We start from the raw sequence: 11,218 nt of genomic DNA on the forward strand, positions 1-11,218 counted from the left end.
TTTTCTTAACAACAAAAAGGAAATGTCATGTTAATTTTAACAGAGAGGACCATCCATGTAAAATTATAGACTAATGTTTATTCTCATTGTGGCCATACCGCCCCTTTTAGAAATGATGACCTAATGTTAATTTCCATTATTGCCATACAGCCCAATCTGTCAACCAAGTATCGAACTATATTGCTTGTCTATTAGCATTTTATAATTTCTGCTTAAACCTTTTCTTAATTCTGTTAAACTATATCAGTATATGGGACACTAGGACGAAAAAAGGATGCCAATCGTATAGTACTGCAATTTTTATTCCATTTCCATTACATCGCAGTTAGAGTTCACGTGACTGTGCTGTTTCGGCACTAAATATCATGTTTGTTGTTTTGACTATTATTGAGGTAATACATAGAAATGATGTGAAGTCTTTGATGATGTCTGCAGCGTCTTTGCATTGTTTTCCAGAGGAAATAAGAGTACTTCATGTGTAGTGAGCTCCGATTTAGGAAAAGAACGCCATCTGCACAGAAAAGAATCGGAAGGGATCCAGGTTTGCCTGTAAATATACACCAACAAATTATTATTGCACTGGTCAGAGGTATAATACATCAAGGCATCAAGTAATTCATGTCAATCTCACATTAAAGAAAGCATTTTGACTTGTTACTTCAGAAATCATAGGATGACTTTGTTCTATATGTCTGGTTTACACGTTGATTTTCAAATGCAACTAGAATGAAAATCAATATAATAAAACCCAAGATCTGCTTGTAAAATGTCATCTGAATGACACACATTTAAGGTCATGATCTTTTGACCTTTAGATTCACCAGTCGAATTTCAAGTTTCATATTTATGAAAGTCTGAAACGTCGTTTAGAACATATCGTATGACTTTCTCTAACAAGCATCACATGCTTAATTTGCAATATAAGCGAACTGTGAATGTCAAAAATCAGCTGAACAGTAACATTTATCGGTGCCTGTCAGATCTCCGTTTTGTCAGGGATCTCGAATTTAATCAGATTAGATTGAGAGCGAAACCATTCGAGTCCATTCTGAGATTTTATATTATCTTTGAAATTAAATCATTTTTACGTATGTACATTACATCTAGGTAAGCTTCTATGGTACAACAGTTGATTGTTTACATTGATGCCTTCACCGATAAAATGTGATATAGACTGGCATTTATTGACTTGCAGCGCATTTAAATAAGACAAGCAATCCAGCATGAAGTCCAAGGGAAAATTCAGACCGTTTGTCCTTACACGAATTTGACCGCTGCGTAGTGATTGATAAGCTCTTCCTGAGGTAAAAATAAGTAACATAAACGCTCCTTCGATGTCACTTTACAATCAACGTTTGAAGTGAATCGCTTCTCCTCACACTTCTTGGCGGGTGCACATGCGAACCCGGTTCTAAGTGATTTGTCAATCAAACAGAATGTCTTCTACATTCATGACAGTACATGATATTTGAGGAAACGAGATGAATAAAACATGGTGCCAAACTTTGATTCTCCACCATAAAAGAGTTATACGCTGAACTAAAGCAGAGACTTCTTCAAGTTTCAAGAACTAAGAAAGAATCTTCAGAAAGGTAACTGAAAAGCTGCTAAGGACAGTGGTGTAGCTGAACATTGAACGCAAAGGTTCATTGAAATTTACTTTGTAAAATTAAAGAGGACCAAAAAAGTAAAGTAGCAAGTACAGATTTTGTTCCAGTGCAAACCTTCTGCAATTCTTCATTTTCCTTTCTTTTTTATATAGATTTTCTTCCACTGAAACGTTCAATTCAAGTTCTATTCCAGATATAACTGAAAGAATCGGACATGAACGAATTTTGTTTTGAAAGATTCCTTGCCGTCGAAATAAGCCGGTCACGCAAAATTTACAAGTTCAAGAACTAAAGAATTCGTGATAAATTTAATTTATTACTACTACATTAGACGAGTATTTTTTATAGTCTGATGTCATTCCTTATGCCACTAATTTAAATAATGATAATGTTTGCCATGGGGATGGAGGCAGACATTTTAAGGACATTTTATAGCTGTAGAAAAAATAAAACATAGTTCAGTGTAACCTACTTATTTTTTAAAGACATAATTATATTGAAGGTTAGATTGAGCCAGTATTTTACACGACAAAAGATAAAAAAGTGCGCCAAGGACTCATAAAAATGGCACTAACAGCTCCCTCGCTAGGCGTTCGGCATTAAAAGGTTAGTGTTCGGACTCGTCGGCCTGGTGTCAGGATAATGTGACTGGGTGGCACATTATGCAACATGTGCAATATGTCTGCAGCATGATGCCCCAGTGCCTGACATCATTATAAACTGTCACAGTGCAGATATTGTAGACATATGACTGAACATGTTTTTAAAGCGTCGTTAGAAATCCAAATCACATACACACACACTAACTGTTAGTATTTTGAAAACATCTGTCCGACTGACCATCTGTCCGCCTGTCTGTACATATGTTTCACATTTCTCCTACATCATTGAGCATTTTAACACAGAACTTGATAATCTATGTTACCGCGTTGTGATTTAGTACTACATAAAATTATTGTTGGATCCCCACCTTAGGGATCTTAACAATATGTCGTAAATCATTTATAGAATAGAGTCATGACCACTGGGTATCCTAACATATTTCTCTCCACAACCACCCATGGCATTTCGCTAATGAGAAAATGTCATGAATGATTTCTACAAAATTAGTTTAGCATCCTAAAATGTTCATGTTAAAATGACACAACATCTATATAGTTCTGCTTTTCTCAGATTATACAGGATGTTTAAGCTTTAACATCAATCCGAAACATTTTATCTTTTCAATAAATTACAAAAATACCTTTAACTGGACGTAGAGCTGCTCGCGACTGTTAACTACTTTCTGATATGAAAAAAGATATTTCCAGATATTCATAATTTCTTGAGATAAAGTCCATCCCCTTTATATTAAAAGAAAAATATATCTGCACCATCTTCAATTTTGTTTTATTACATTCTCCTCACCACTTGTGATTATATGTAAAGTGATCGGAAGAAATTTTGTTCCCACAACAGTTAATGAAATGTATGAAACCAATTGAAGATTAATTATGAACTTTCTCTTATCGAGTATAGTAATTAGGACACAATATACTAATAGGTACTAAAAATTATGCAAAATAATATACTATTCAATACGGGATGAAAGCAAGTTATTACGTTTCTTGTTGCACGCTCAATCCTAACGTGCTCAACTAGTTTTCAAATATATTTCTTTTCTTTTTTGATGAGGGTGGATCTTTAAAATTGTTGCCAAATTAGAAATTCTGTGTTATTTCAATTCTTAATAAAATCACTCGAAACAAGAGAGAGTGAAGTTGTAGTAGTATATAAATAGATACTCCCTTGGCAAAGATCATACAAGAAGCCTAGTTACAATCGGGAGTGTAAACAGACTGCATACCACTTCAACCAATGGCGAAGTAAAGTATAATTAATGGGGGTGGGGTGAAGCAGATAATACTTAATTTTATCCGTTTCCTTTAAATTGTTGCTAGAAGACGCAATAAAGTGGTCAATTTTCGATCCGTTTCTCACACAAAAAAATTAAGGCAATGGTACAATTCAAGATGCTTGGAAAGGTCTGGACCTTAAAAGGAGTACGGGAGTCAGGGCCTAAATGATCAACGTGCTTCACCGACTGCCTTTAGATCTGAACATATGACTTTCTTTTCTTAAATCCTTGTGCATTGGGCGGTTTTGTGGCAGATTTGTGAACTTGTATTTAATTACATTTGTTCACTGTGTGCATAGATAGAGCTTATTAGCAAATTTATATGCAACACAGCCATAATTTATTGTGCTGTGTATCTGATTATTCAGCGATGTTCTTTTAACCCTCTGCGGAATATTGTCCTTTCGGGGGGGGGGGGGGGAGGGAGAGAATTATTTAGATCTTGAAATTCCCAAGGCGTCATAATTTGTTTCTATATATCTTCACGGTGGTCAACGATGACCCAGTCGACCTCACCTATAATCAATTATCATCTGTCATCATCCTTCAAACTTGAACACGTACCAAATGAAATGCTAAATAGCTTGACACTGTTTGGTGCTCTTGGCACAGACCTGACTGATGTGTGTATATACTTGTACATCTTTGTATTATCATTTTAAATCTCTTTCATTAGTTTGTACCGGCGTCAAGAAGAATATAAAAGTAAAACGATTTTCATTTTTTTAAAATTATTTTTCTTTATGCTAACGGAACCGTATTAACTCAGTAAGCGTCTCTCGCAATCAAATAGTCATAGGTTTTCTAATATCCAAAGACAAGGCAGGTCGACTGTCCCTAATATAATCTAACAAACCAACCAGCTTTATGCAACAAATTGAATTATATTGCTTTCCTTTCAATTTGGGAATTTGTATGTCAGGTATCTAACGTTATGTTAACTAATTTTGAAATTTATGAAAATAAATCTGCGATTGTGTTACTGTTACTAGTATATTCTGTTAAAATACGTAACAGAAAAGAGTGAAAGACAACAAGCTTTGTAAACTTTAACATATATAACTTATTTCCCTAGAATACAAAGTGAAAATAGAAAAAAGAACTTATGGTATTGCAAATTAAATCCTAAAAATAATCCAAGAATTACAGACACAAGTCGTAGTAATTCAAAGTCCTGAATAAAACTCAGTACAAATCGCCGAAGAAATCCAAAAACTGAAGGCAACGAAGAGTCTGGTATAGCTTATAGAGTGTTGATGTGTCAACAGTCTTTTCTTGAATAACAGTAGTATAATTTTCGGTTTGAATTTAGTACAGGAATAATTGTTCGAAAAAAACAGTCTAAAATGTAATTTTTCAGTGCACGCAAGAAATGACGTCTTTTTAAAAAATGGCTTTAAAATTTCCAAGCCAAACAGCACAGTAAGTAGTTCTCTCCCTTCTCTCGACAGACTATAGCCGCCTCAAGTTGATTTTTTCAAATATGTCACAGAAATTGCCTGCTCTTGCTTTACCTGTTTGTGTTCAAGATGACAACATTTGTAATACGACAGGTTTAATGAAACGATTGTTTGATACTAATCTTTCGAATATGCATTTTCAAATGTCAATGTGTCATTGAAGGAACATTTAAAAGAAGATAAAAAAGATATTCAATGCAACGCAAACGAACACGGGAGCAAATTTTCAAACGCAACACACCGATATGATAGGTGAGAGCGCATCAAATATCAAGCTGAATTTCTTCTCTAAATTTTAATAGCGCTACTATTATCTTGTCAAGTGCTCTAACAAACAGGGGAAAACCAATAACAATTTTTTTTTACATCCATTGGTGGATATACGTTAGCGTTTAGCTGGTCAGGCTGCGATGCGGTAATTAATTAAGTCATTGCTCAAAACTTCCAATGTAATACTAAAAAGACTTATTAATACAATGAGCTTTACAGTGGGGGATACTCCGTTATCCTTTCCGATAGAAACACGCCAGAGCAGAGAAGTTTCAAGACCAGTGACATAAACGTTCTGGTCAATCACAACAGGAAAACGTGTGATTGTATCCATTTAAAGTGTGAGAGTTTGTAAAGCGATTTTTGCATGCCATGCCGAGTTACATTGTTCCATTTGCTAAAGAACATATAATCTGTCTCCCTGAAAGAGGTTAAAAATATAAATATTTAAAAGACTTAAACTGGAAGACCTTGCACTATAAATTGTAATATACATACCGTTTTTTAGTCAAATCTCAATCAAAATGACCTCAATAAAAACTCCAAAGATACCGTTCCCAGGGTTAGATGGTCCGTGCAGACAGTTGCATTTCACCTGTGTCATCTGTGGAGCAGCTGGTTTCTGACTATCTATCTATCTTTATATATATATATATATATATATATATATATATATATATATATATATATATATATATATATATATATATATATGGCGTTCCCTAACTTTTTTGCGCGTTCCTTTGCTTTTTTTTGCGTTTGCCACTAACCTCCAATCCCCGCATCTGAGTAACACGCCTCCCTCAGATTTGTATTAAGATCTCTCACTTCTTTGCTTAGCACTACACTACTGTATATATTTAGAAATATTTAAACATGACTTACAAAAAGGTGATTATTCTAATGATCTGGCCAAAATGAAGGACCAAACTGGCGCCTTGGACCTCTCCGACGTCTAGGGCGAGGGGCCAGGGTATTGATGTATTCTCCAGATGACGTAACAGCATCCCCGTTTCCACCCAACCTCGGAAGACGGTTGAATCGGTTGGGCACAATTAGAGGTAATACTATATCTCCTGTGATACGGAACATTTCACCGTTGGGGCCTCTAAGTGGAGACATTCTGCCGGGAAATGAATACGGGGAACCTGGTGGTTCATCTCTGTCAGACGCAGTTCCAGTGGAAATGCCATTTTCGGCTGTGAAAACACTTTGAAACTGTAAGGGAGAATCATGGCCGATTCCTTCATTCGGCCCCAGTAGTTCGGGGTCGATTGTTGCTATACTTCCAGTTGAAATGCTTGAGACTGTGTTGGACTGTAAAGGGTCTCTCTGTAGATGCTGAAGGGAACTTCCTTGAGTAACAACATTCGTACCACTGGAAGATCGACTAAGTCCCAGGTCGATCAAACGAAACCCTGTCTGTAATTGGGTTCCAGATTGTAGTCCATTCTGGCCCAGGAATGTCACACCGTCAGTTGGTATCCATTGAGCCTGAATTGCGACCATTAACACAGCCAACAAAAGTAAGGAGATTTCAAAAAAAGACATTTTGACTTTCCTCAGTGCGAGAAACGTTAGCATGGAGATGTGAAATCTTATAAGAACGTGTCCGCAATTAGAGTTTTCTTAAACGATCGACGATCAAGAAAAAAATACATAAAGACTGTCAGACTCTCGGATTAAACCAGGTATTTTCACGACAATTTGCACAAATCAAATTTTTTTCTCATTTAATTTCCTCGTTTATAAACGTATCTGCCTTATGATGTGACCCTGTAGAAAATGTATTCAATTTGTGTTACCTAATAATGTCGGTATTTCTTTAGATGAGCGATTGGTGTGCCAACATGTCATGTCTCTTGAACAATATTTATTCGATCCTCTCACTCCTATGTAAATGATAGACATACACCTGTCAGCTCTGTAATTATAAACTTAAAGAAGACTCGAATCTAGTAGCAATCAATAACAGAAAAGCTTATGATTTTCATAATAAATACTGATACAATATGCATATGAATTTATAAGACATCGCCTATTCATATTTGGTACTTAATTTGTATTCAACAATTTCCTAACTCACCATATTCAGTTATCGCTTGACTGAATTTCCTGTCTTAGAAAGCTTTGGACGTTCTAAATTTGGGCAAACATTGACGCATTGTATCATTTGTGTTTTGACTGATCATGTATTACTTTTGACGTTTTTATTAGCTCATTGTTTAAATAACACCCTTCCCAATCTGTCAAAACGTTTAAGATTTTTTTCTAGAAAATGAGGTCAAATAGATCGAAAATGAGATCAAACGGATCGAAAATGCCCGGGCAAACGTGGCCCTTGTATTAGATACCTCTTTCTACACAACTGAATCCCAAATTTTGACACCACACAGGTGGCCTAGTGGTTAGAGCGTCCGCCTCGGATGCGGGAGGTCGCTGGTTCGAACCCAAGCCGATTCATACCATAGACTTATAAAAATTATACTAGCAGCAGCCTTGCTTTTGCTGTTCAGCATTAAGAGATTAGTGTTAGGACTGGTCGGCCTGGTGTCAGAATAATGTGACTGCGTGGGATATCACTGTAAATTGCCACACTGCAGACATCGCAGCGATATGACTGAAACATTGTTAAAGCTACGTTAAAAATCCAAATTTCTATCTCTCTCTCTCTCTCACACATACACACACACATTTTCTTTTGACGGAAAGAATATAATTTTACAATGAAAGTCCACGTCGGACCACACTGCCAGCGGAGATAAATTTTACCGATGTGCCTTGGAGCGAGAGTGTTGATGGGAGATTCTTTAAGAAGAGTCTATTTTTAAATAATTACCGGTATCTAGATTCATATTTTACTTATTTTCATCTCCCTGCATTTTAAATATTCTTTTTTTTCAGTTGCTCGTATTATCATTTATTGTCATTTGGATAATAAGTTCTTAACATGCCGCTGTTTACGTTTGTTGTTGTCATTGTTGTGTCTATTTTGTGTTTTGAACAATATTAATCTGATGTGTGGTGTTACAAATTTATGTTTCGGTTTCTCTCTGTTTTCTCCTCATTAGTTCACAATCTATTTCTGTTTTAAAACTGTATTCTACCATAGTTCGTCTGACACGGGGGGACATTGTTCTACCATAGTTCGTCTGACACGGGGGGACATTGTTAGCTTTTGCGGACGCTTGGGAACTGTCTACAAAAGGATCAGATATGTCGGGTCTACGATATATGTCAGAAGCATCCGAGCAAGCAGGTCCTATGTTAGTTGTACTTAATTGTGTCATGCATGCAGTTTACATAGAACGACCAACAAGTCTCAAACTGACGAAAACTCTGCATTCGAGATAATGTGATATCGCTGAAACACTTGCTAGAGACTATTGCATGACACTTCCCCATAGAAAAACAAAAATAAACGATAAGCAAACAGAAAAGTTGTATGAAACACTGAACAACTTACAAGTTGCTACAAAAATGCAACTGTCAAGTACTGGATGAAATAAAAACACACCATGTTAGTAAACCTTTCAAATGGAATTTCGCTTGATACTGATGCTGAAATTATACTACTGAGATAAATTGTGTAGAAAAATGGTATAACTGTGGTACTCAACATGACTAACACATATTAAAACGACATTCTTTGAGCAAGATAAAAGATGAAGCAACCATACGTTGTGACCAATTGAACAGTTTTCGGGTTGATAGCTATGTTCACTGAGTTAACATAAATAATAATAATAATAATAATGATAATAATAATAATAATAATAATAATGAGGACTTTGCATAGCGCCTAATCTTAAGAAGCTCTAAGCGCTTTACAACATTTGACAACACCTATAAGATAAGAAACATAATAATATTATTACAAAAACAAACAACATGAAATTAGAAAAAAATTAAAAAATAAACAACATGCTGAGAATATTTCAGGTAGGAAACATTATTAGGTCTTCAAGTTTGTTCTTGCAGTCGAAATAAGTGAGTTTTGAGAGCCCTCTTGAATGTGATCACTGTGTCTTTGTGTCTAAGTTCAGTGGGCAATTCATTCCACGTTGCTGGGCCTTGGTATGCAAAAGAACGCTGTCCATATGACTTTGTTTTCATAGTGGGAATAATGAGTATACGATTGTCAGAAGAGGAGCGTAAGTATCTTGCTGGTGTGTATACATGGGTGAGATCAGATAGGTATGTTGGACTAGAGTCCGACAGTGAAATGTAGCACAGATAACAAATGTTGTGTTTGATTCTGGCTTGAATGGATAGCCAGTGTAGGGTACAGAGCAGCAGGGAGGTGTGCTCTGAACGTGGTACTCTAAATATGATCCGAGCAGCTGTGTTTTGAACTTTTGGAAGTTTCTGGAGTAGATACTGAGATGAACCAAACAGAATTGAGTTACAATAGTCAAGCCTTGAAAGTACTAATGAACACACAAGTGGTTTAGTGGCATCAGCTGAAAGATATTTGCGAATTGAGCTGATGCGTCTCAGCTCAAGATATGCAGCCTTGCATATGTTCATGACATGTTGGTGCAATGTGAGAGTACTGTCCAGAGTAACACCTAGGTTTCGTACTGATTGTGTGAATTTAATGTTGGCGTTGCTGATATTTATTGTTTGAGGTAAAGGATGTGGATGAGAAAGTTTTTGTGTTGTGATCAGAATGGCCTCAGTTTTATCATCATTCATCTGCAGCTTGTTACATGTCATCCATGATTTCACATCAGAAATGCACCTATCTACACCTTGGATAGTAGCATCAACTTCAGTTGGTGGCTAGTTTTGTATATTTGGGTGTCATCAGCGTACAATTGGTGAGACACTGGATGATGATCTATGACACTTGAGAGCGACTGAGTGTACAGAATGAAGAGAACAGGTCCAAGAACAGACCCCTGTGGAACAACACAACATAGATCAACTGGGCTGGAGTGTATTCCATTTGCAGATACAATTTGTGTCCTGTTGACCAAGTAGAACTTGAACCATAGTAAGGCTGTATCATGAATTTCAAATACATGCTGGAGACAGTGAAGTAATATATCATGGTCTATTGTGTCAAATGCTGCAGACAAATCAAGGAGGGTGAGGACTGTAATCTTTCCGCTATCCAACGCAGAGAGAATGTCATTAACTACTTTTAGAAGAGTAGTTTCAGTACTGTGGCAAGGGCGATATGCAGATTGTACATTGCTAAAAAGACTGTTTCAATTTAGATGAGATACAAGCTGGGATAGAACAACCTTTTCTACTGGATCTAAGCACTCAAGCAGCAGTGATGATGGAATTGGATCAAGTTCACATGACTTTGGTGCACTCTTCATCACGATTATACGTACGAAATCCATAGAGACAAGTTCAAATGCTGCTAATGGTTGCCGCTCAAATTCTGTATCCCAACTGTATGGTGACGACGAGTCAATTGAAATTGTGGTGTCAAGCTTATCTCTAATGGTTTGTACTTTGTCACGGAAGAAATTTGCAAACATGTCCGGAAGGTCGACTGGAGAGAAGGTGGTTGGAAGTGGTGTTGATTTGTTCCTTGACATTTGGACTAGTCCAAACGATGTGTGGTCGAAATTGAATGTTGTGGTGTAGTTAAGACGTTTTATCATGGAGTTCTTTGTGATGACAGCAATTCCACCTCAGCGAGAAATACGGGGGAACGACTTGATGGAGTAACCAGTGGGTGTTAGATCCGCACACTTATGCTCATCGCCTGATGTTTTTAGCCATGTTTCTGTCAAGAAAAATATATCAACATTTTGGTCGTTGATAAAATTAACTATTTCTGTGCGTTTTTTCGGTGGTCCTACTGACTGGGCATTGAATAATGCAATGCGCAGAGGTATTTCTTGGATAGTTGACACAAAGGTTGACGAATTAATTGGGATTTGAATTAGGTTATCTAAATTAACGGTCGAAAAAAATTTTTAATGGTTGTGCCGAAATAAGAGAGATAACTGGAATTC

At 36.5% G+C, this 11,218-nt stretch overlaps 1 long non-coding RNA gene across 1 annotated transcript; it reads right to left on the reverse strand.

Moving 5' to 3' along the window:
• Positions 1 to 284: 284 nt before the first annotated feature.
• On the reverse strand, positions 285 to 6,998 carry LOC149803588 (uncharacterized). Its single transcript, XR_016420229.1, has 2 exons — positions 6,123 to 6,998; positions 285 to 547 (listed from the first exon to the last, which is right to left on the reverse strand). It is a non-coding gene; the product is annotated as an uncharacterized LOC149803588 (long non-coding RNA).
• Between the last annotated feature and the right edge of the window lie 4,220 nt (positions 6,999 to 11,218).

Source organism: Sinohyriopsis cumingii, chromosome 3, assembly GCF_028554795.1.
Source record: "Sinohyriopsis cumingii isolate HCF-2022 chromosome 3, ASM2855479v2, whole genome shotgun sequence".
NCBI classification, from domain to species: Eukaryota; Metazoa; Mollusca; class Bivalvia; order Unionida; family Unionidae; genus Sinohyriopsis; species Sinohyriopsis cumingii.